A 25,642-nucleotide genomic window follows, 5' to 3' on the forward strand; every position below is an offset into this window, starting at 1 on the left:
AGAACCAACCACCCCGCTGCCTGGCCGTGATCAGAATCCCTAGTACCACCAGTTACGTTTACTTCTGGTGCGCATGGCAAGGCAAGTACCCCTCCCTCCCGCCCAAAACCTGCTCTCTGGACCGGGTCCCTTTTTCCTCCAACGTTCTGCTCCGTCGGATCCTCCAGCCCCGCTGTTTCGCCAAGCGGATGAGGCTTCCCACACTCCAGAAGTGCCTGCCCTCTCACACATGGGGAATCTTCTGGCGCTGCAGCTATTTCACCTGCCAGCATTTGTAGCTGTTCTGCAGTCTTTCCTGCTCCCACAGACCGATTGGCTGGAGCCTCTGCTGCCAGGCCGGTTTGTTGCAAACACTCCTGATCCTCCTGTGCTTTCTTCATTGAGAACCCCTCCTTTTCACCTGCTGTTTGTCCAGCTGCAGCACTCTCTGTCACCAGGTTTTCCTCTGCTAAAACCTCACCATTCTCAGTCTTTGGCAGTGCTGCAGCCTGCCTGGCTGTGACCTCCAGCCCCTCAGTGCTGTGTGGGTGGGGCCTCCCCAGCTGCAATGGAGTCAGTGTTTGTTTGCTGCTCTCAACTCCTGCTGCAGGCAATGGGCACAAAACCTGTGGCTGCAACTGCCTCTGCTGACCTCTTGCTTCTTGCTCAAGTAAGTTTTTAATTTCTGCTTCCACCATCACTGGTGTAGAAAAGAGTCTCTCTCCTGAACTTCCAGCCCCTGTTTCTACAAGATGAAAAGTCTGGGTTTTAAAACTTTTTTCCTGTTCAGTTTTTCCAACCTCAGGTTCCCTTAACGAGGATGCCTCTCCAGCCCTGCTTGCTCCAGAAGCTGCCAGAGACTGACTAGCAAGGTACTGCATATACTGTAATGTGTTTTGGGTACTGGGCCCAGGAAGCTCCTCTGGCCCCTGGGTGTTCTGGGGTCCAAGGTCTGAGCTCCTACTCTCCTTCTCTGTTTGCTGTTGTGACTGTTTGAAGGTTGTCAGGGCTTTTCCCCCCAAGGCAATTCTTTCTCTGTTGATGTAAACTTCTCTCAGAGGGTTCCCAGGGCCCTTTTTCAATGCCCCCAGCAAATGTTCTTTCTTTTGAAGAAGCTTGAGTAAACGGGTTACCTCCTTTGTATAAGTCTTGCGGTGCTCCACTGGGGCTAGTTTGCACAGGGCTTTTGCCATTTTAACCCGTTTCCCCAACTCTACCACCTCTTTTTCTGTGCTTTTTATCTTTCTCACCATTTGAATCAGGCCACTGGTCGGGTCCTCTGGATCCTGACTATAGTCTGTGAAATCTTCCTCCTCTGAGGAGTCACTGTCCTCCTCCTCTGACACCGGTAGGGCCTCCCGGCAGATCTCCATTACCTCTGCTCTCTCCTCTCTCTCCTCCGATCTGCTGTTCTCTGGGGCCTCCCCCAGCTCTCTCCCCCCCTCACCTGCTAGATGGCGTGCCACTGTGAGGGGGGTACCGGTCTGGGTTCCTCCCGTGGAAGCCTGCACTCTTCGATCCACAGGGCTCCTTTCCCTCCTCTCTGGAGCCCTGCCAGAGAGGGAACTACTTCTCCTGGCCTTCTGGTCCCTGGCCCCAGGAGACCCCCTGGCCTGGGGCTTTCCTGAGGACCGCTCCCCAGGGACCTTCCTCATTTCTGGGGAAGGAGCTAGGCCTCACTCCCTTCCCCCTGGAAGCCTGCAGAGCCTCTGGCAGCACTTCCTCCTCCTTCCAAGTCTCAACAGCAACTAACTTGGAATGCCCTCCCGCGGGAGGTGGTGGAAATGAAAATGGTAACGGAATTCAAACATGCGTGGGATAAGCATAAAGGAATCCTGTGCAGTAGGAATGGATCCTCAGAAGCTTAGCCAAAATTGGGTGGCGGAGCAGGTGGGGGAAGAGAGATTGGTAGTTGGGAGGCGAGGATAGTGGAGGGCAGACTTATACGGTCTGCCAGAGCCGGAGATGGGAGGCGGGACTGGTGCTTGGGAGGCGGGAAATACTGCTGGGCAGACTTGTACAGTCTGTGCCCTGAAAAAGGCAGGTACAAATCAAGGTAAGGTATAAACATATGAGTTTATCTTGTTGGGCAGACTGGATGGACCGTGCAGGTCTTTTTCTGCCGTCATCTACTATGTTACTATCATCTTTAACAGCAACAATTTGTTGCCTCTGGTTTTCCCCTTTTAGATAAGCTGCTAGCCTTTTATCTGCTCTATTAGAAGTTTCATAGTAGCATGATTTTTGGATACAAATTTCACCTCTAGTTGTCTTACGTGGTGTCCATTATACTTAAATTTTAACTTCATAATCTTGTTTAATAAGTCAGCTGATCATTTATGTTTGAGTTAATCTTAAATTAATTTTATTTCTTTTTCTAAGTCTGCAGTTTAAGATTTTTGAATTTTGTTGACTATCAGTTTATCTCATAATATGACCTATTAGAGTTGTTTTAAAAGCATCCAACAGAGTAGTTATAGAAGATACAGAGCCATTATTCATTTCAAAATATGATTTCTGCCTTGGTGAGTCTAAAATTTTCACCTAGCAAAAGTAAGTTGTTGAATCTCAATAGAAGTGTTTGTGATATAGGAATATTAGTTAGGAAATCAATAGAAATCCCAGCATGATCTGGGATTAGAGCATTATCTATGTCAGTATGAAAAGTCACAGATGTTAGACCTCTAGAGATTAGAAAAAAAAGCAATTATAATGTTAGGGTATGCTTTATTTAAGGCTTCAGAGAATAGTTCATTAAAGTATTCAGTATCCTTCACAGAGGGAACATAGATGTTGAGCACTGAATAATTGGTTTGGCCAATTGAAAAGTTAAGAAGAGACCATCTGCCTTCTAAGTCATGATACTGATTTTGAATTTTAATTTTTAGTCATTTGGCAATTAATATTGCTACACCTCTGTTTTTGTTTTTTTTTTTTTTTGTTATTGCGGGTGAGAAATAACAATCAGAAATCCAGACTCCATTTAATTTTTCTGATTCTTTTTCATTTAAATATGTTTCTTATATCAATTTAATATCTGAATTCTTCTTTTTGTAAGTACTGTAATTTAGCACTTTTTCCCTCTTTATGGGATGATTTAAACCATTAACATTCAGGGAAGATATTTATGGGATGATTTAAGCCATTCACATTTAGGGAAAATATTTTAATAAATGTCATGGTTTCCATTTAATAGGGATGATATATAATGTCTGTATCAAACATTTCTTCCATATAGCAGTTCCTAAGCCACTGTAAGTCATATGTAAGCACATACCAGCACATAAATTGTCATAATAAAGAAAACGTTTAAGCAAGAGTTTAGTAACCAGCACTAAAAAAAAGAAAAAGGAAGGAAACAGGAGTGAAAAAGGAAAAATTACACATCAAAATGGCTTTCCCCTCGAAAGTATTTGTCGCTGGTGAGCACAGGAGTGTTGTAGCATGGCTGCCAGAGCAAGCCCTCCCCCCCCCCCTCCCACACACTCCCCCTGGATAACTACAGGAAGCAGTTCTGTGATAAGAAAGTTATCCAGATAAGAAAGTTAGAACATGGGGGGTAGATGCATCAAGCAAATGTAAAAAAATCAGAAACGTAAAAACCTATACCGAATCTCAAATAACGAAGCATGCTCCAAAAACACAGCCCCAAAAAGTTTGGTGCGGTATTGTAAAGAACGATGCACTAATCCCCGTCGGTAATCGGCTCGTAAAGCATGCGCAAAGCAGCCAAGCGTTATGCTGGCTGCTCTGCGCATGCCAGAAACGTAAGAAAAAAAAGAAAACACAAACACGTGGCTCCCCACTTTCCCCTGCATGTCTCCACAAACATTAAAGGATTGGGAGGGGGCAAAGGCGCTCATCAGCAGCGTCCTGTATGGACGGCCTTGCCTTGCCCCTCCCCCGAAGTCCCCGCTGCTCCCCACTGCTCCGTTTGTGAAATAAAAGCTTTTAAAAATGAAACCTTTGCAGTTGCTGGGCTCCCCCTCCCTTCCTGTCTCTCTCTTCTTTAGTCGGCAATGCTCCGCCTCCTGCCCTCCTCCACCTCCGTGCCCCCCCCCCGATTTCGTCCCCGCCGCTCCCTCCCCCCCACCGGACCCCCCCTCCACCATAATGGCCGGTGCAGCGCCTCTCACCTATGTTTGAAGGCGCTGCACATGATGGATCAGCTGTTCTTGAGCTCTTCTGTCTCCTCCGATGTCTCCTTTTTCTTCCTGTGTCCGCCCTCCTCTGATGTCAGCTATCTACGTAGATAACTGACATCAGAGGAGGGCGGACACAGGAAGAAAAAGGAGACATCGGAGGAGACAGAAGAGCTCAAGAACAGCTGATCCATCCTGTGCAGCGCCTTCAAACATAGGTGAGAGGCGCTGCACCGGCCATTATGGTGGAGGGGGGGTCCGATGGGGGGGGAGCGGCGGGGACGAAATCGTGGGGGCAGGGCACGGAGGTGGAGGAGGGCAGGAGGCGGAGCATTGCTGACTAAAGAAGAGAGAGACAGGAAGGGAGGGGGAGCCCAGCAACTGCAAAGGTTTCATTTTTAAAAGCTTTTATTTCACAAACGGAGCAGCGGGGAGCAGCGGGGACTTCGGGGGGGGGGGGGGGCAAGGCAAGGCAAGGCCGTCCATACAGGACGCTGCTGATGAGCGCCTTTGCCCCCTCCCGATCCTTTTTTAATTTAGTTTCCTTTTTTATTTTAGGCACAGGGAAGCAGGGAGCCACTTTTCTTTTAAAACATGCCAGCAATTTGGTTTTTCATCGTGCAGGGGGCAGTGGGGAGATGACAGCTCAGGCTTTAATGACAGGTCTGAGCTGACGTTAAATTTCTGGCGGTAAGTGAATCGTTGCTATCGTCGGTATGGTTAGTGCATTCCGAATTGTCTACATTTCACTGGTAGTTTCTCATTAGCATTCCAGTTTTGTTAGCTGCTACTGCCGTCGAAAAATAGGCTTTAGTGCATGGAAAGGATAGGAAATTCTTCCTTAAGGGCTCATTTAATGATGAAAAACGTTTAGTGCATCTGGGCCATGGTATTTAACATGTGGTTGCAGCTGCCACACAGCAATGCCGTCAGAGCCCATTCAAAATGAATGGACTATGTCGGTATTAGCTCACGGCAGCTGCTAACGTGGCTTAGCATCTAGCGTGTCATAATTATTACATTGCATTACATGAATATTACAGAAGCATAACAGTGTATAATGTATTAACTGCAAAGTAGTCAGTATGCATTTTGTAAAATAAAAATGCACTATTTAAGTTTGCAGCAGTAACTAGTAACTCGATAAAGAATTTCACTGTCACATGACTGTACCTTGACATTAATTTATATAAGCTTTAAGATCTTCTGGTTTATCAACATTTTGTGTTTTATTTAAGTGTGTGACTCTGAAGATTGCAGGATACAGAACTGTATTATGCACTGTTGCCACTTGTTGATTATGATTCGCCAGTGTACATTATATTCAAGATTATTTCTGTGCAATGTAAAGTGGTATAAAGATAACTGGAAATAGTATTTTATGAATCCGGTTGGGGGAGAGAAGAGCTCAAGCAGCTATCTCCCTCAAGGTGCAGACTCCATTCTCCCCACTCCCCCCACCTACATTTTTCTCTGTTTCTATTTAACCATCCAGTGCCTCAAGTACAAGACTGTAAGTCCTCCAAGAACAAGAAAATATCTACTATACCTGAAGGTAACTAGCCTTGAGCTACAAATGAAAAAGATGTGAGAATTTTTTTTCCCTCCCTCCCTCTTACTATTTATGACTCTGGTAACTCAAAGCATTGTTTGAAGGGGAGGGGGAAACACACATTATTGTACTCTATGTATTTTTGTTTATTGGGATTAATTAACCACATTTATGAAGAGATTCACCCAAGGTTGTGTACAGCAGGTGCAGTTTAACATAAAACAATTTTGTTAACGGCATAACAATAGTAAAATGACCAAATATAAGCATAAATACAATCAATGAGGTAAACTTTGAAATGGCAAATTGAAACCTAGTAATAGGACTAACATGAAACAGTATCATTTAACAACACTGTAGAACAATCATATAACAGAAATATGATAAATGTCAGTACAATAAAAACAATACCATAATACACAGCATAGATGAACATTCAAATAACAGACATAATATTATTTCAGCATAATATCAATAAAACACCTAAGAAGCACACATTAGAACATTTGAATAACATAGATATGGGTGGCTGTGGCCTGCACAGCGTGACGGGTGTGGCTCTGGCCACCTTGTTGTACAGACTGGATGGACCGAGCAGGTCTTTATTTGTTGTCATTTACTATCTTACTGTGGTGCTAATGCTGTTCCTAAAATACAATGAAACATCTTACTACATAGTTGAGGGGCCAAGTGCAGATATATAGATGAGGCAAAATGAGTAATACAAAACTGGGACAAATAAATGGATGGCTAACTGAAGGCAAATTATTTTTGCAGTTAAATACAATATGAGGGATTAGTCTAAATTACAAGGTGTACAGCAAGTTAGTCCAGGTGCAGAGTTAGTGGATAGTCAATCACTACATGTATTAAAAGCTTGGGGGAAGAGCAAGGCTTTCACTTGTTTCCTGAAGTAGAGGTACTCTTGAGTTAGACATAGCCCCAAGGAGGAAAGAATCAGTGAGAAGTACACCCAGAACCATTGTTCTGACTAGTCTAGAAATAATTAGGTGCAATGCTAGACAAACCCTGCATGGTACCCGATTTGGTGCTAGTAGCTATATAAAAGAAACCATGGAAATTACAGACAAGTATTTCATGCCCAGGATAAGCTGCAACTACAGCTACTCTGCTGAGGGAAAATGTCTATAGGCCAGCTATCAGCAAAAAGATTTCTTTTTGTGACAAGTAGCCCTCTGACAGCTCTCCATAGCCTTCATAGATTTTCCAAGATATCTCATCATAGTCATGGCTTGAACTAACCATAGCAAAGTTCCATTTGTACAAGTATTGCTCCACCCCACCTACATCTGTGCCTTGAACAACCCAGTACTACCCAGAGAGTTCCACAGCAGTCAGAGCAGTGAGTATCATATTCATGTTATATGAATGTTCCACTATGCTGCCTATCACGGTGCATCATTTATCATATTTCTGTTATATGATTATTCTATTGTGCTGTTTAATGTATATATTTCTGATACTGTATCCATTTACTCCTATTTCTAGGATTCAGTTGCCTGCCTCTAAGTTTATCTCGTATTTATGCGTATAATTGGTCATTTTACTATTACTGTGCTGTTAACAAAACTGTAAGTTTTATGCCAACCTGTACCTGTTGTACACTGCCTTGAGTGAATCTCTTCATAAAGGTGTTTAACAAATCCCAATGAACAAACAAAACTCGACTGAATAGGTGTGCCCTGAGGGGTAGGTTGAGAAGCAGTGCATTAGGTCACTCTGCCAGTTATAGTTCTGTAATAACAACTACTTTCTGCAGTCCGAAAAAAATTAATTCCTACATGCACGTATAACAGTGGAAAAAGCCTCAAAAGTCCTCCTAAATCTTGAATTGATTTAGAGAAGATGTGACGGGTCAAATGACCTTTTTAATCATCACTGGCATAAAAAACCACTGCTTGTGCTAATCTTCATTCATTTATGGTAAACCGTGATTATGTTATATTCAACACCAAAACGCCACACTTATCTTAAAGTGGATGCTTGCGGTTTAACTGCGCTGCACTCTTTCACTCTCAACTGGTGCAGGGCCGACGGTGGCCAGCGTTTCGCAAGGCTGCTTCAGGGCCTCTACTGCACTATCTGTTGAAAGATATACATATTAATTCTGGAAAATCTAAACACTGAAAACCATAAAGAATCAACACACTCACCAAGTTGAGAGGACAGCTTCACTGTGTACTTCCTTACACGTTAACTTCTCTACAAAAATGGCTTCTCTATAGCCTCCTGACTGACGTCAGACGCTATCGCTGGCATGAACGATTAAGTAGGGGTGCTATAAAAAATGGCTCCATTCAACTCGATGGTTCAGTCCTTTCGGATTCTTTATGGTTTTCAGTGTTTAGATTTTCCAGAATTAATATGTATATCTTTCAACAGATAGTGCAGTAGAGGCCCTGAAGCAGCCTTGCGAAACGCTGGCCACCGTCGGCCCTGCACCAGTTGAGAGTGAAAGAGTACAGCGCAGTTAAACCGCAAGCATCCACTTTAAGATAAGTGTGGCGTTTTGGTGTTGAATATAACATAATCACGGTTTACCATAAATGAATGAAGATTAGCACAAGCAGTGGTTTTTTATGCCAGTGATGATTAAAAAGGTCATTTGACCCGTCACATCTTCTCTAAATCAATTCAAGATTTAGGAGGACTTTTGAGGCTTTTTCCACTGTTATACGTGCATGTAGGAATTAATTTTTTTCGGACTGCAGATCTGTTGTTTGTTTTGTAATAATTACCAGTCGATCTGCTATCGAGCATATTTATAACAACTACTTTCACCAGTAATTTACAGTTCAGATTGGTGTTATTGCTATCAGTAAAGAATTTTCTTTCACCAACAGGTCCTTTACTGTTTTTTTCCACCTTATCTCTTACCTTTACATACTACTAGATCTCACCAATCTGTGCCAAATTGTGCCATTGTGTTGCACACCCAGGTCAAAAGAAAAGGAATTAAACTAGGCAGAATTTGTAAGGTGCATTTTCATCATTTCACCTTTGTAAATCCCACTATTAGAACCTCTTGCATCTGCTACATTTGAAATAAACAAGAGTTAGACTATGGTCTAGGAGCAGCTGAACTCTGGCCGGTAGCTGTAAACAGAAGGGAAAAACTCAGTTTGGTTTATGGCATCCACAGTTTGCACAGCAACAAATGCACAGTAACAAATGACTGTGATTTGACAGCCTGTAATTCCTACCTACTGTTTTATGTAACGTGGAAGGAATGGAACATACTGAGGGCCAGGACGGATCAACATGTGTAAACAACTCCAAGTCTCCAGTGGAGGTGGGAAGTCTTAAGTTTCTCTGATGCTGCTGTTGTGTATCTGTGTATGCTTTATGTTATACACAAGAGACAGGATACAAAGTGGACTGGCTGATCACTATATCAGAAAGAAGTACATTGGAACCATTCCATGATGACATAAACAAAGGAAGGACTGAAAAGTATAGTAGGGGTAATAAAAAAAATTACCTGACCAATACCATATGGTGTATCTGCTAGAAATGTGCATAGACTACAAACTTTAATTTATTCCAGTGTCAATAGGATCAGGGACCTCTCTATACAATAAACTTTGGCAGAGGGAGAACCTGGGAAATGTCTGACCGCTAGTAGTCAGGGCCTGCTCATATGATCTTTTTAGGGCTGGGTCAGCTTTTTGTTCCTGTACAAAAGAAGGAAGCTTCCTCACTAGCTCTTCAGCAACCCAGGGAATTACCTCCCCTAACCTTAGCTAGCCAAGAGCTTGTGCCATCTCCTTTCTCTCTTTATTTGTTAGCAACTTAGATTTCCTTTCCTTCCCTTCTCTTTCTGGAAATGAAAGACCTGAGCTAAGGACTCCTCGTTGTGATTCTGATCCTTCTCTATTTTACACTGGGCTCGAGTTAACAGTAAGCCTTCCATTCCCACTAAACATTTCTTAAAATAAACCCAGTCCCTCCCTAGAACTAGGTAATAGGGAAGCCTGGGGAGGACTTCCACTTGCACTGTATCCCGAAACCCCTGGACCTCCTACCTTCACCCAATGTAATAAATAGGCTGCTGAGGCCCCATGAATGCATTTAGTTTTATTATTGCCTTAGTACTTATTTTCCCCATCTTTTATGTGATTTCTTAACTTTCCTATTGTAAACCCCCTGGCGGCAGAGCAAGGTATTACAATGATGCTACCAAATATGTCACAGTGATTCCCCAAAATGACTCAACACCAACCAGGGAGTTTAACAATAAAACGAAAATATTTTTTTATTAGTTGAATTATATTTAAATGCTAATGAAATTTTACCGTTCACAGGACAAATCCCTCCTCTCTGTACCCTTCTCCAACACCGGCAACTCCAGGCTCCGCTCATTCTGCCTCGCCTCACCCTATGCTTGGAACAATCTTCCTGAGCCCTTACACCAAGCCCCCTCCCTGCTCATCTTCAAGTCTTTGCTTAAAACCCACCTCTTCAATGCTGCATTCGGCACCTAACTCTTACCGTTCAGTAAATCCAGACTGCCCCAATTTGACTGCCCTTATCGGACTGTCCGTTCACTTGTCTCTTAGATTGTAAGATCCTTGAGCAGGGACCGTCCCTCTATGTTAATTTGTACAGCGCTGCGTAACCCTAGTAGCGCTTTAGAAATGTTAAGTAGTAGTAAGTAGTTAAGTAGTAGTAATTACAGGTTTGCAACACAAATCAGTTTAGCCTCTAGAAACATTGAGAGCATCCTCAGATAAGTATAAATATTACCGTATTGTTCAGACTATAAGACGTACTTTTTTCCCCCAAAATTTGGGAGGAAAATGGGGGGTGCGTCTTATAGTCCGAAGGTAGCGAGTTTTGGATCGCCCTCCCCTACTTACGCGACGCCATGTTCCCTGGTGGTCTAGTGACGTCGGGGCAGGAAAGAGCCCTCTCTTTCCTGCCCAGCGCGCTGCTCTCCGTGCTCCTGACTGCTTCCTGACGGTCTCGGCGATATTCAAAATGGCCGCTGAGATTCTCGGCGGCGATTTTGAATCTCGCCGAGACCGTCAGGAAGCAGTCAGGAGCATGGAGAGCAGCGCGCTGGGCAGGAAAGAGGGGGCTCTTTCCTGCCCCGACGTCACTAGACCACCAGGGAACATGGCGTCGCGTAAGTAGGGGAGGGCGATCCAAAACTCGGACAAGACGCACCGGAGCACCTAGGTTTTAGAGGAGGGAAAAAGGAAACATTTTTTTTTCCTATTTCCCTCCTCTAAAACCTAGGTGCGTCTTATGGTCCGGTGCGTCTTATAGTCCGAAAAATACGGTAGTTACATAAATCATTTAGGTACATTCAATTCCGCAAAACACCAGACTCTTCAAAGTCTCCCCTCTCCTGTCCCTCAGACCCCCGGAGACCCCCAAGCATCTCAACATGTAAGTTTTCCTCTACTCTTTTGTTTTCTCCTTCTTTTAGTTATCTCTCACTTATTGTTCAGGTTTCCTTTACTATTTTCTCTAATGTGCACTTTTTAAAATAGTTTCAGTCACTTAGCTGCTCTCTTTGTTTTCTTTCTCTGGCTCTCTTGAACGGTGGGTGCCTTTTCTTTCAGGTGATGATCTCCAGCATCAACTTTCTTCCAGTCTTTCCCTAGTAACATGTTCTCACCAATAGAGCTCTCTCCCAACTGCCAGCATGAGCTGTTTGTCACTCTCCTGAAAGTTCCATCAGCATGCAGAACACTCAGCGCATGCACACAGACTACTCAGTTTCACTGCACTGCTGCTCACTGTCTCTGCACCAGATCTAGAAGGAGCCAGGGGGACATCATATACTGATCTGCATGGGAATACATCATATACTGATCTGCATGGGAATCAAGTAGGGCAGTGACTGGAATACCTTCAACTCTTGAGAGAAAATAGATTATCCTATGTCTTCCTTATTCCCTTGAAATTCCATTTTCTCCTGACAGTCTTTCTTCATTTACCACCCTCCTCCCCCCCAGCCCCACACACATCTGTAGCACTTAAGTCCCCCTTTGCCTTTCTCCTGTACAGGGGTATATACACTACATGTCATACTTCTTTTATCTTTGAACAGGGGTTTCACTAGCTGTCCTGTTTGGAAGCAAGCTCCTCTTGGGACAAAGAGGCTAGATTGGGCAATTTGGGCCTCATAGTTTAACTCAGCACACCGGATAGCCTTCTCTACTGAACTGACAACTTGTTTAACCATCCCCTTACTTCCCCAGGGGCAGCAAAAAGAAAATGTTCAAGGACTATTTCCCTCATTTGAGCAGCAGTTTTTCCTTCTGGCTTTAGCAAATTATTAGCCAAATCTTTTAGCCTTTGAGCTAGACTTGAGGTATATCCTGCTAGCCTAATGTTGTGTCTCTGAAAGTTCTCTATAGGAGTCTTTTGTAAGACCTAAATGGTCCTTGATAGCAGCCTTAACTGCTGTATAGTCAGTGGCTTGGGCTGGAGGCATGGTGTCAAGGTGGTGGCTAAGTGTATAGCCCACTGCTCTGGTGACCACCAAGCTAATCCTGCCACCCTCTCAAAAATCCTAAAAAGTTATCAACATCATCCTTCTTCCCCATCTTGCTCAAAGAAAATGGTCCAAGACCCAGTAGTCCTACTGCAGCCATGGAGGGAACGGGATCCAGGCTTGTGGGAGGTTGTTTCATTAACTTCTCTGTGTCTTTCAAATGGTCATGTAGAAGATCCAGTAGTAGGTGATGTTGAGCTTGGCTGGCCTCATGGTTCTCTTGCATCATCCTTTGGGATCCTTCCTGCTATTTCTGAAATTCAGCAGCCATCCACTCAAGGACCCCTTGGGTTCCATCATAACTTCGAACCCTGCAGCACAAAACAAAAACAACCAAATGTGTCTCCATTTAACCATGCTCAGGGACACTATTCCAGCTTCCAACCCTTCGATCTTTTACAGTGTCAGTACATTCGCCACTAGGTACCCTTACCTGATAGGATCGCTGACAATTGCTTGTCTAAGAATAAGAGGGGTCTTCCGTCCTAAAGGCTAGCAGCATGGGGATTCTTCCGATTCCATCCTTGACACCATTGTATTATTGCTAGAGGTGTCTGAAGTTCTGAAGACCCAGAAAGAGGTGCTTTTCTCTCCTCAGTTCAATCCCTAAAAACAATCCAGTCTGGGATTTTGTTCTTTCCCAATAAGAATTCTCCAAGTTAATTATGAGTTAAAAAACAAAACTCATCTATTTCACGACATGAAATTCAAAAATTATAAGCATTCAATACAGTGTCTCACAAGGAACTAATTGATCTATTAAGCAAACAGTTGGTCATGTTCCTGCTCTTTGAAGTAGGTCCACAATGCAAGCAAGGAATGCTGCTTTTGTCTGTCTCAGTTCACAGTCCCCAAGGACCACAAGTCTAAAACACTCTTCTTTTCTGTGTCCCACACTTCTATTGTTGTTTTGTCAGCAAAACAAATCCACTTCTCAAAGTAAATCCACTTCCCAATAAAGTTCAGGCCACAAGTCTTTTCTGTTGTGCCTGCCACCCTCCATCCACTTGCCAGGAATTTAAACTGTCTCACCTGGGGGATGATTGTTACACAGCAGCAAGATGCAATCCAGTGTACCAGACATGAGTTTAAATTCACTAGGAAGTAACCTCCATTGGCTCATCTGGACAGAGCTCCTATTCTTCCACAGCTGCCATGTTTTCTTCCAACTGCACTCAGCATTGAATATTTAGGGTCAGTGCCGCCAGTGGCAGATAACCATGCTGCCTGCTGCTGACTGAATTTTGGGGGAATTCTTATCTATGTCAGGAGGGTTCTGTATTAATGTCAAGATTCCCATTATTTGTGATTTTATATTGCAAATGGCATAGTCGCCGTATGTACAATTTGAGGTATGTCAAGTGCCAAAAACAAATAAATATGCAAATCCAATTACAATTAATTTTCAATTTATAAAAAGTGATTATAACATTAAACAATTTATTATCCAGTGACATTTCTCCACAGTATCAAATGCAACTCTGTGCTTCTAGCTTTGAGCTTTCTCATTGCCCTTTTTCTTCCTATAATTCCTATGAAGTTGTGGCACATAAGAATTTTGTAACATATTTAAATGCAGCAGTTTGCTTGAAGTGTGAGTGAACAGTTTTGGCCAACATTGCATTAGGAGAAAATCTCATTGTGCTTCTTGCACAATTCCAGATGCTGGTGACAGCAGGAGAGTGTGCATTACAGAGGTAAAGAAATTCATATATATTATAGTCAGGCTGGTGATGTATTAGGTGTGTTAGAGCAGAGGGCTATCTAAGATTCTGAATACTGAGGGTTTTCTGGTGGGATGAGTAGCAGGCTGCAACATACTCACCCTGGTTTTATCCTGCTATTCATCCCACCAGAAAAAATCATAGTTTGCTATCTTACGTGGCATTTGCAAGAAGAGCAGAAAGAGTTTTATGCACTGGCACACTTCTACAAACTTTTTCCGACATTGTTGTGTAATTCCTATGAACATTTGGACGGACTCTTATTTTCTTATTAAAAAAAAAAAAGCCTGAAATTTCTTTAATGCAAATGGAATAATTTAGGATGAGCCACCAGTATCTAACACAGGATGAAAATATTTTTATTTGCTAGGGTTACAAGTATCTTTAGGCTGTTAATTTTTGTGTATTTTGAATTTGGGGGAATTGAACCCTTTGTGTGTTGTGGGGGGGGGGAGTGGGGTTTAGGTGATGACTATGTTTCTTATGATTTGTGTTTCTTAATAATTTCTTCTTAGCTAATAACTATATGAGCTCAGTAGAATGTATCTTTACTACTTCTTGAGAAGTGTATCCTGAACAATCTTATATATATATATATATATATATATATATATATATATATATATATATACAGTGCTTTCCATTTAAATGCACGTCAGATAAGTGCATGCTCTGTTTAACTGCATGCCGTACTTCGGTCCCGGTTTTGGCGCTATCAATTTCTATGGGGACAAACTTCGGTTTAGCGCACCACTGATAAGTACAAGATTTGCTTATATGCATGGTTTAAGACTGCTCCTCTGCAGGAAAGACTCCGCATACGCGCACGCGCGGAATATGGAAGCCGATTGGCACGTGACAAGGGGCGGTAAATTTGAAATATCGTTGGTTAACTGCCACAGGCAGAAGAAGCGAAAGAATGTTGTTAGAGTGTACACTGGAGTTGTCGTTGTCGTCATCATTGTGCAACTATAAGACTTTAACACTGGCTGAACGAATAGAAGTTCTTAAAAAATTAGAAAACAAACAAAGTCAAGCATCTATTGCTAAAGAATATGGTGTCAATCCCAGTCAAATTTTACGTATCTTGAAGCAGAAAGACCAGCTTCTGGAAGACTGGCAAAACAATACAAATCCACACTGGAAATGAAAATGGGCGGGAAAAGCTGAGGAGGTAGAAGATGCTCTTCTTCGGTGGTTTTCTCAAGTCAGGAGCAGACAGTTTCCTGTCAGTGGTCCACTGCTTATGGAGAAAGCTAATCAGCTAGCTGAAAGTCTTGGACTAACTGAATTCAAAGCCACTGTTGGATGGTTGGAAAGATGGAAGGAGAGGAACATAAAATTCAAGAAACAGCATGGTGAAAAACAAGACGCTGATGACTTTGGTGCTGAAAATTGGGTTGTTTCAGTTCTTCCTACCATCTTGAACGAGTTTGCACCTCATGACATTTTCAATGGGCTTTTCCCGCCCATTTTCATTTCCGGTGTGGATTTGTATTGTTTTGCCAGTCTTCCAGAAGCTGGTCTTTCTGCTTCAAGATACATGAAATTTGACTGGGATTAGCACCATATTCTTTAGCAATAGATGCTTTACTTTGTTTGTTTTCTAATTTTTTAAGAACTTCTATTCGTTCAGCCAGTGTTAATCTCTTACAGTTGCGCAACGATAACTCTAGTACACTCTAACAACATTTTTTCATTTCTTCTGTCCCTTTGTCACGCGCCAATCGGTTTCCATATTCCGTGTGTGCGCTTATGCGGAGTCTTTCCTGCAGAGAAGCGGTCTTAAACCATACATATAAGACAAGAAACAAGAAACACATCCGAATCAACACGAATGTACCTAAATCTCCACTACCCAAGCTGCAAAGGACTCAAATACAAATCAACTTACGCATCTAGGTTTTTATACATCAGCACATAACTATGGAACGCATTACCAAAAGACTTGAAAACCACATACGACCACTTACACTTCAGGAAATCACTTAAGACCCACATGTTTTAAAAGGCATACCCTACCGATCCAACATAAACGCCTGATCTCAGTGACACAACAACACTAAAGTTCGTAATGGCCATCACACAACTCTTCTGTTGTACGATTCCTTTATGTGGTCCTACAACATGAACCTTATCCTACCACAACATCACCTTGTATTTGTTTACTCCAGAGTCTGCAAACAGCCCTCCGACACTATGTGAGCTACATTGAGTCTGCAAATAGGTGGGAAAATGTGGGATACAAATGTAACAAATAAATAAATAAATATAAGCGAATCTTGCACTTATCAATGGTGTGCTAAACCGAAGTTTGTCCCCATAGAAATTGATGGCTCCAAAAACCGGATCGAAGTATGGAAAGCAGAGCATGCGCTTATCCGATGTACACTTAAATGGAGTGCACTGTATTTTTATTCAGAAATCTTAGAGCTGCTGCATCTGTGGACAAGTTACCAGGATAAAGTTAACCTTATAGCAGTTGAATATTGCTGCTATTCAGACAACATTCTGGTGTGTCCTGAGACCACCCTAACCCCTTCTTTATTTATTTGGAAAATTTTTACCAAACGTTCTCCCTTTGCAAGGCCAGAAATTTTTTAAACAAAAGACTTTCCAGGTAATTCCCAAAGTTACTTAGAATAATCCTTATTAATATCAGTCCCAAAGAGTTTGGAAAAAATGAGCAGTAAAAATAAAACCAAACAAAGAAACCCAAAGCCTGAACAATAATAGCTATTTAGAACAAAACTGGAAAAACTCAAAAATATTATCTGCCTGAGCTTCTGTGATTAATTCTGCATTAAATAGGTTTAGCAGAAGGCAAGCAAGTCTTTGACGTAAGCTGTATGTTCTTTTCTTTCCTCTCCCAGCGCAGTCTAGAAATGATTTATATGCCACTCAAAGGTTACAGAGCAATAATAACCAGATAACTCTTTTTTTTTTCTCTTTCCGGGCTTCTGTGGAGGAAAGATCATTGCCATTCAATGACATCATCAACATGTTGACCTGGTTTCATTGGTCTCTGGAGTTCCTTTTTCTAAGATTAGCTCTCTCCTTCCTGAAGTCTGAAAGGGATTGCACAAATTTAAGGAAAATAGAGGCCTCTCCCCAGCATTCCCTTCTGCAGTGCTGTATTAAATTCTGGATAATCAGTTATTGCTGCACAAGCTGTTTGGCATATTTAAGAGTTTCTATATAATTAAAGCTTTTCTTGCAGTCTGTTTAGCATTATCTTCTTCTTTTGTACTTTTATTTGTTCTTTTTGTCTCATCAGTTTTTGGGCTGAACCTCAGCACGTCTGAGCGAACATATAGGTAAACAGCCAAAATTATTGCAAGGTAAGTACAAAGGAAGTGCGGTAGCTGTTCAGGGTATGTCCAGCGTCTTTTCTTCAGTTACCAGATAGACAAGTTCTCTACAATATGTTAATGCCAAACGTGATAGAGGTGGCATTAAGTGCACCTCCACTATATGCATATTTAACAGCATACTCTAATTATGGTACTGTGAGCTAACTGCAGTATGCAGTCCATGCCCAATGTCTGCCTATACCCCACCCAATCCCTACCTCATATTGCACCATGCAGTTAGTGCAGGAGTTTTACTGTGCTAGATATTTTAGAGTGCAGTAACTGTTAGCTCAGACCTGTGCTTATAATTAGGGGGCACTAAAATCTGCGCTAATTACTTAGTATACTTTAGTAAACATGTGCCTTAGTACTGTTTATAAAAAAAACATGAAATCTTAAACAAACCCCTGGTATGCAACATTATGCGATGATCAGAATAGCTAAAGTCCACAATTAGATAAAGTATTATATAGACTAGCAGCACATTATTTATTTATTTATATGAAGATACTTTAGCCTTGCTCCTCCTACTGCTGACGACCACTCACCAAGATCCAATCTGATCTGTAACAACCAGGTTGAATGCGATTCAGACCTGGGCTTCGGCAAATAAACTAAAACTGAATGCGTAAAAGACTAAGATCCTATGGTCCCGGAACCAAGGAGTCGAAGCCCCAACTTCAATAACATTATCCAATGACAGCACATTCACAATCAAATCAGAAACCAGAGTGCTGGGACTCCTCCTAGACTCCTCCCTATCATACACATCCCATATCAACCAACTATGGAAGACCACACTTTTCAAAATGAGACAACTACGACTAATTAAGTCATCCTTTAAATTTGCGCTACTGGTCCAAATGCTAATCCTACTCTACCTGGATTACTGTAATGTTCTATTTGTTGGTATTAAGACACAATACCAGAAAAAAAAGCAGATCATACAGAACCAAGCAGTAAGACAAATTTTCAAAACAAACAGATATACAAGCGCTTCACCATATATCACTAAATTACATTGGCTACCCATAGCTGAAAGAATCAGGTTTAAAGCAGCCTGCCTAATCATTCAAATACTACATATCAACTAATCATTGCCCCACTATTCTAAAAGGGAATCTGATTTTGTAAGATCTTCAGCTCGCTCTTCCCTGTATTAGGAATCTCTTTGTGGAACTCACTTCCCGTGGTCACTTGAACAGAAACTAACTACTTCAGTTTTCAGAAGAGGTTGAAATGTACCTCTTTCCAAAGACTACAACATAAGAAACACCATCATACTATGTCTCAGAGTGCTCACAGGACTAAGTAAAAACTGCGCTCCCACCACGTTCTCTAATATCACCAACATGACATTCAACCAACAAGACTGTACACAATCAATGCCCTTCCTATAAAACTATACCCAACCTAGACACATCCATAATGTAAACCGCACTGAACTCTTAACAGGGGATATTAGCAGTATATAAGATCTGAATTGAATTGAATTAAAACAGGGCTGATTATTTCCCCTGTGTACATGAATAAAGTGCTTTGACTTATACCTGGTTGCAACCTGTGTGTACCACCTTTTGTGAGGTCCTACAGCAGGCCACTAAATCCATGCTATCACAGTGTGTTTATGTTTATTTTACTTGCTTTACTGTTAATAATAACAAAATAAAAAAGAACTACAATCAAATCAGTACAGGAGAAATACAGAACATCAAGGAAATACAGGCCATGGGCAACAAGACCACCACCCCACCCCAGCCACAACATTTACCCGACCCCTGCACCCTCTCAAACACCAAAGGCTAATTCAAAAAAGTAGATTTTTAGGCCCACTTTAAAAATTTTTGAGAGAAGACAGAGATTGCATCACTATCTTTTCTACTTCATTTCTGTTCTTTGATTTTTTTTTTTTTTAAACCTGGATCAGAGAAACCAGCTAATTTGCTGTTCCTTTTGATCAGAGAAGGGGTCTTGGAAGATCCTAATTTTATTACAGATTGTCTAAATTGGGAGGATAAGTGGTGTCTATTTTTGGCCTAATTTATAAAGATACATTATTATTATTATTAGCATTTGTATAGCGCTACCAGATGCATGCAGCACTGAACACCTGACACAGAGAGACAGTCCCTGCTCAATAGAATACATAGAACCTCCTTGTGATATTACCTCATTAATGGAAACATGAAATGGGGAGCTCAATTTGAGGCTGTCCCCTGACTTGTTATATACAGCAATCAAATCCATATCCACGCTAACAGTTAGGGGATAATTCTGTAACTGGGTGACCTAGATCCTGAATTGTTTCTTTTTGATAATATATCTATACTGAACACATGCCCTAGGAATGACTTTATGTTGGTGATGTATTCTACACAAGTGGATAAGCTTTCAGGCTCTGTCAATAACATAGTGATGTTTAGGGGAATGGGACTTATACTGCCTTTCTATGTTTTTTTGCAACTACATTCAAAGTGATTTATGTGTATCTCCAGGTACTTATTTGTACCTGGGGTAATGGAGGGTTAAGTGACTTGACCAGAATCACAAGGAGCTGTAGTAGGAATCAAACCCAGTTCCCCAGGGTCAAGTCTGCTGCACTAACTACTAATTTTCCTCCACTCCTCTACTAGGACTTCATGATCTGATGGTGATGGACAAAATTGAAAGACTTGCAAAACTACTTCACTGGACAGTCTTTATCGGAATATGGAACCACTATCCAGCTAATTTTCTAAAGAGAAAGATGCCCATATTTCGACCCAAATCAGGAGATGGGCGTCTTTCTCCCGTGGGCGTCCAAATCGGTATAATCGAAAGCCGATTTTAGGCGTCTTCAACTGCAATCTGTCGCAGAAACAGGCAAAGTTGATGGGGTGTGTCGGAGGTGTGGTGAAGGCGGGACTGGGACGTGTTTATCGGCCGAGGAGAGATAAGCGTCCTTGGCCGATAATCGAAAAAAGAAAGGCATTTTTAGTGCGAATTTGGGTCACTTTTTTGGACCCTTTTTTTCACGAACAAGCCCCAAAAAAGTGCCCTAAATGACCAGATGACCACCGGAGGGAATCGGGGATGACCACCCCTGACTCCCCCAGTGGTCACTAACCCCCTCCCACCCAAAAAAAAACAACTTTAAAACCTTTTTTTTTCCAGCCTGTATGCCAGCCTCAAATGTCATACCCAGCTCCATCACAGCAGTATGCAGGTCCCTGGAGCAGTTGTTAGTGGGTGCAGTGGACTTCAGCCAGGTGGACCCAGGCCCATCCCCCCTACCTGTTACACTTGTGGTGGTAAATGGGAGCGCTCCAAACCACTACTACTACTACTTGACATTTCTAAAGCGCTACTAGGGTTACGCAGCGCTGTACAATTTAACATAGAAGGACAGTCCCTGCTCAAAGGAGCTTACAATCTAAAGGACAAATGTACAGTCAGTCAAATAGGGGCAGTCTAGATTTCCTGAAAGGTATAAAGGTTAGGTGCCGAAAGCAACATTGAAGAGGTGGGCTTTGAGCAAGGATTTGAAGATGGGTAGGGAGGGGGCTTGGCGTAAGGGCTCAGGAAGTTTATTCCAAGCATAGGGTGAGGCGAGGCAGAATGAGCGGAGCCTGGAGTTGGCGGTGGTGGAGAAGGGTACTGAGAGGAGGGATTTGTCCTGTGAGCGGAGGTTACGGGCGGGAACGTAAGGGGAAATGAGGGTAGAGAGGTAATGAGGGGCTGCAGACTGAGTGCATTTGTAGGTAAGAAGGAGAAGCTTGAACTGTATGCGGTATCTGATTGGAAGCCAGTGAAGTGACCTGAGAAGAGGGGTGATATGAGTATATCGGTTCAGGCGGAATATAAGACGTGCAGCAGAGTTCTGAACAGATTGAAGGGGGGATAGATGGCTAAGTGGGAGGCCAGTAAGGAGTAGGTTGCAGTAGTCAAGGCGAGAGGTAATGAGAGCGTGGACGAGAGTACAGGTGGTGTGCTCAGAGAGGAAAGGGCAAATTTTGCTGATGTTAAAGAGAAAGAAGCGACAGGTCTTGGCTATCTGCTGGATATGCGCAGAGAAGGAGAGGGAGGAGTCGAAGATGACTCCGAGGTTGCGGGCAGATGAAACGGGGAGGATGAGGGTGCCATCAACTGAGATAGAGAGTGGAGGAAGAGGAGAAGTGGGTTTTGGTGGAAAGACGATAAGCTCGGTCTTGGACATGTTCAGTTTCAGGTGGCGGTTGGACATCCATGCAGCAATGTCGGATAAGCAGGCCGATACCTTGGCCTGGGTCTCCGTGGTGATGTTTGGTGTGGACAGATATAGCTGGGTGTCATCAGCATAAAGATGATACTGGAAACCATAAGATGAGATCAGTGAGCCCAGGGAAGAGGTGTAGATTGAAAAAAGAAGGGGTCCAAGGACAGATCCCTGGGGAACTCCCACAGAGAGCGGGATGGGGGTGGAGGAAGATCCATGAGAGTGTACTTTGAAGGTGCGGTGGGAGAGATAGGAGGAGAACCAGGAGAGGACAGAACCCTGGAACCCAAATGAGGACAGTGTGGCAAGAAGTAAATCATGATTGACAGTATCAAAAGCGGCGGATAGATCAAGGAGGATGAGGATGGAGTAGTGGCCTCTGGATTTGGCAAGGAACAGGTCATTACAGACTTTAGAGAGTGCCGTTTCTGTCGAGTGTAGAGGGCGAAAACCGGATTGAAGCGGATCGAGGATGGCATGAGAGGAGAGAAAATCAAGGCAGCAGCTGTGAACAGCATGCTCAAGTATTTTGGAGAGGAAGGGTAGGAGGGAGATGGGGCGGTAGTTGGAGGGACTGGTAGGGTCAAGTGATATTTTTTTGAGGAGAGGTGTGCTTGAAGGTGTCAGGGACAGTTGCAGTGGAGAGAGAGAGGTTGAGGATATGACAGATGGAGGGGGTGACAGTATGAGAGATGGTGTTCAGTAAGTTGGTGGGGATGGGATCAGAGGAACAAGTGGTGCATTTCTAGGAGGAAAGAAGGCGGGCGGTTTCCTCATCGGTGATATCAGGAAAGGAGGAGAAAGAGGCCTGGGTTGGTTGGTTGAGGGAGAGGGTTGAAGGGTGAAGAGGAAGAGGTGCCTTGGTGGTGAACTCAAGGTTGATCTTTTGCACCTTGTCGCCCCCAAAACCCACTGTACCCACATCTAGGTGCCCCCCTTCAGTCATAAGTGCTATGGTAATGGTGTAGAGTTGTGGGGAGTGGGTTTTGGGGGGATTTGGGGGGCTCAGCACCCAAGGGAAGGGAGCTATGGACTTGGGAGGTAGTTTGCTTTGTTTTTTTAATTGTTACAAGTGCCCCCTAGGGTGCCCGGTTGGTGTCCTGGCATGTGAGGGGGACCAGTGCACTACAAATCCTGGCCCCTCCCACAACCCAATGCCTTGGATTTGGTTGTTTTTGAGCTGGGCGCCTTTGGATTCCATTATCGCTGAAAAACGAAACCGCCCAGCTCAAATCCGCACAAATCCAATGCATTTGGCTGGACAAACCGTATTATCGGAAAAAAGATGGACGCCCATTTTTTTCAAAAATACGGTTTGTCCCGCCCCTTCACGTACACGTTCTCGAAAATAGACACCCATGGAGATGGGCGTTCTTGTTTGATTATGCCCCTCTAAATAAACTTGTTACTTCGTAGAGCAAGAACTGTGACATTGAATATGTAATCCCTCTATGAAGAGTGAAGAGTGGATATAATTTGGTTTTGGGAAAGAAGGATAGGATAAGGGGAAGAAAATGTCCAGTATTGTTTGTTCTCTGTTCTGACATTTGAGAATAGACTGGCATGGTTTCAGAAAATCAATAAACAGGTATTCAAAAATATGTATTTTTCTGAATATAAAAGATACAAGAAATAGAGGGGTTGATTGGCTTGAGAAGCTCCTACCTGCTTTAATCCCACTCAGCAGGCCAACTCTGGATATTCTGCAGCACATAACCATGCCATTCAGTGGCACATAACCTTTGACCTTGACAGCACTGTGTGGTTAGTGCCTGGGAAGTCCACAAGTAGACTCAGAAAGGAGCCAACAGTTATGTGGGCATCAGCCCTATTCAGCACTGATGTGTTTATAGCTAAGTGGACAGATAATACCACACAAAAGGCAATGCTATCATTGCCCACTGAGCTCTGCAGGTGCCAGCACTTGCATAATTTTCAGTTCAGCAGCTGACACATATATTCAATGCCAGTGCCCAGACATTGAACAGCTGGGCTTAATTTTGCCAATGGCTGCTAATAGCTTAAAAACCGCTGACCGGGATTCAAAATGGCCGCTGACTAGATCGGACACCCAGCAAGCTCTGAAAGAAAAAAATGCTGAAGAGAAGAGTTTGCTTGTCCTCCTTGGCTGCCCCGCCACGGCAAAATCTTCCTTCTCAATCCACTATGATCAATTACCTTCGTGGAACACAGATACCAGTGACACCGGGAGCACGTCCGCTAGGTCAACCGGGTGGAGATGGTAACACCTTGGAGACCGCTGGACTGGAGCTATCGCTCAGCCCCGATGTTAGGGCGCCTGCCCCGCAACCCTCGGGAGCGAGCACGTCAACGCCAGATCCCAGCAGGACGCCACCGAAGAATGTAGTTGTTCAGCGGGCCGAGGAGGAGAGTCAAACTGCGGGCAGTGTGGACCTATTTGGCGAACAAGGTGCCTCTCGAGGGGGAGAAATAGCATCTAATACCCAGGACCGGATGGAAACTGTGGCCGGGGATAGAGCACAACAAAACACTGTTGTAGCTGCAGAGGTACAATTTCCTAAGTTTCAGAAACCTACTGAAATTACATTAGAGACTCTATATACTTTGATTGTGGACTTGGGGAAATCCTTAAGTCCACAAATAAAACAATTATCTCAAGATATGTCTAAATTGGACCAAAAGGTTCAACAAACTGAACTTAGGGTAGAGACAATATCGAACCGGCAAGTGGAACTGGAAAAAGAAATGAAAGAGGTTCATTCGAACCAGGAGACTATGATTAAGGATTTAATTGCCTTGAGAAGACGAACTGAATTCTTGGAGAATGTAACCAGAAATAGCAATATTCGTTTTTTAAAATTTCCTAAAAAAGTTGGAGTTTTACCAAGGGAAATGCTCAGAAAGTATATCACCGAGATACTTGGTGTATCTGTGGAAATGGTTCCACCATTTACACAAATATATTATTTGCCCCTGAAACACTAAGAATCTCAAGAAAAATTTGAATGAGATATTTCATTGATATTGGAATCCTCAGATACTGACCTAGTTAAAGCTTCTACTTTAATTGCCACAGTAGCCTTGTCAACAGATAAGAACTGGTTGATGAGACTTTTCTTCCAAAATAAAGATAAGAGCTTCCTTGGATTAAAGGTTAGTCTCTTCCCTGATGTGACCAAGGAGACTCAAAAATGCAGACAGAGATTTTTTACTTATGAGGCCTGGTGTAATTCAGTTAAGAGGTACGTTCTTTTTAAAGTACCCGTGCAAATGCCTAGTAAAATATCAATCTAATAAATATGTGTTTTATGAGCCAGCACAACTTTCTTCGTTCCTGGCTACAAAAGGACAAGGGAGCAATTAATGTATAGCCCTATATATATAGGAGAAGGTATATATTATAAGCATCCGATAAAGGAAAGTTTCCTTAATTATTTTCTTTTTAGAATCCATACTGTAAATTTTGAATCTCACCAATGTGGACTTTAATTAACATACTGTTTGTAATTGCTTGAAATATTAATTTGTTTCTTTATATATTTGAACAGTAATGTTATTTACTTGACAAGTATATTTTTGCTTGTTTTAATATATGTAAAATAATAAATAAATAAATTAAAAAAAGCTGACCACCATAGGCTGAATATCAGCCCCAGAGTTTTTCTTCATTTTGCTTGTTGCATCATATTTGGGGGGTTGTTTACTAAAGCTTAGCTCAAGTTATCTGCAGCAGGGAATGAGCAAGTTTTACAGAAAATTGTGGGTTGCAGCGGGGTTTAGCAGAGCAAATGGCTACATGGCTTTGGCCTGAACTTGCATTGAAAATATGGTGAAATAATACCTTGGAATGAGTCAAAATTTTCAAGTTTGTTTTTTGAATATGAAGCTCCCTACAAAGCTAAACAAGATCAGAAAATCAGCCTCTTATCTATGCACAGTTTATTTTGCTTTGGATGTTCTATTTTTAAAATACATTTTTAATTCTAATTTTATTTTATTGTATTCTTTAGAGCTGTCATCGATTAGGTTGGGTGGAATATTTATCATGGTCAGACAGTAAGGACGTGATTTACTGAAGGTTTGAATTCAATTGGTCATTTGTCAACTTGTTTACAATAAAGACTCCTTGATATCCTCTCTGAATCCA

The 25,642-nt window shown here is 42.6% G+C and overlaps 1 long non-coding RNA gene across 1 annotated transcript; it reads left to right on the forward strand.

Moving 5' to 3' along the window:
- Positions 1–810: 810 nt before the first annotated feature.
- On the forward strand, positions 811–25,574 carry LOC115471654. Its single transcript, XR_003942388.1, has 4 exons — positions 811–851; positions 5,617–5,676; positions 17,204–17,267; positions 25,506–25,574. It is a non-coding gene; the product is annotated as an uncharacterized LOC115471654 (long non-coding RNA).
- The last annotated feature ends 68 nt before the right edge of the window (positions 25,575–25,642 follow it).

Source organism: Microcaecilia unicolor, chromosome 6 (genome assembly GCF_901765095.1).
Source record: "Microcaecilia unicolor chromosome 6, aMicUni1.1, whole genome shotgun sequence".
NCBI classification, from domain to species: Eukaryota; Metazoa; Chordata; class Amphibia; order Gymnophiona; family Siphonopidae; genus Microcaecilia; species Microcaecilia unicolor.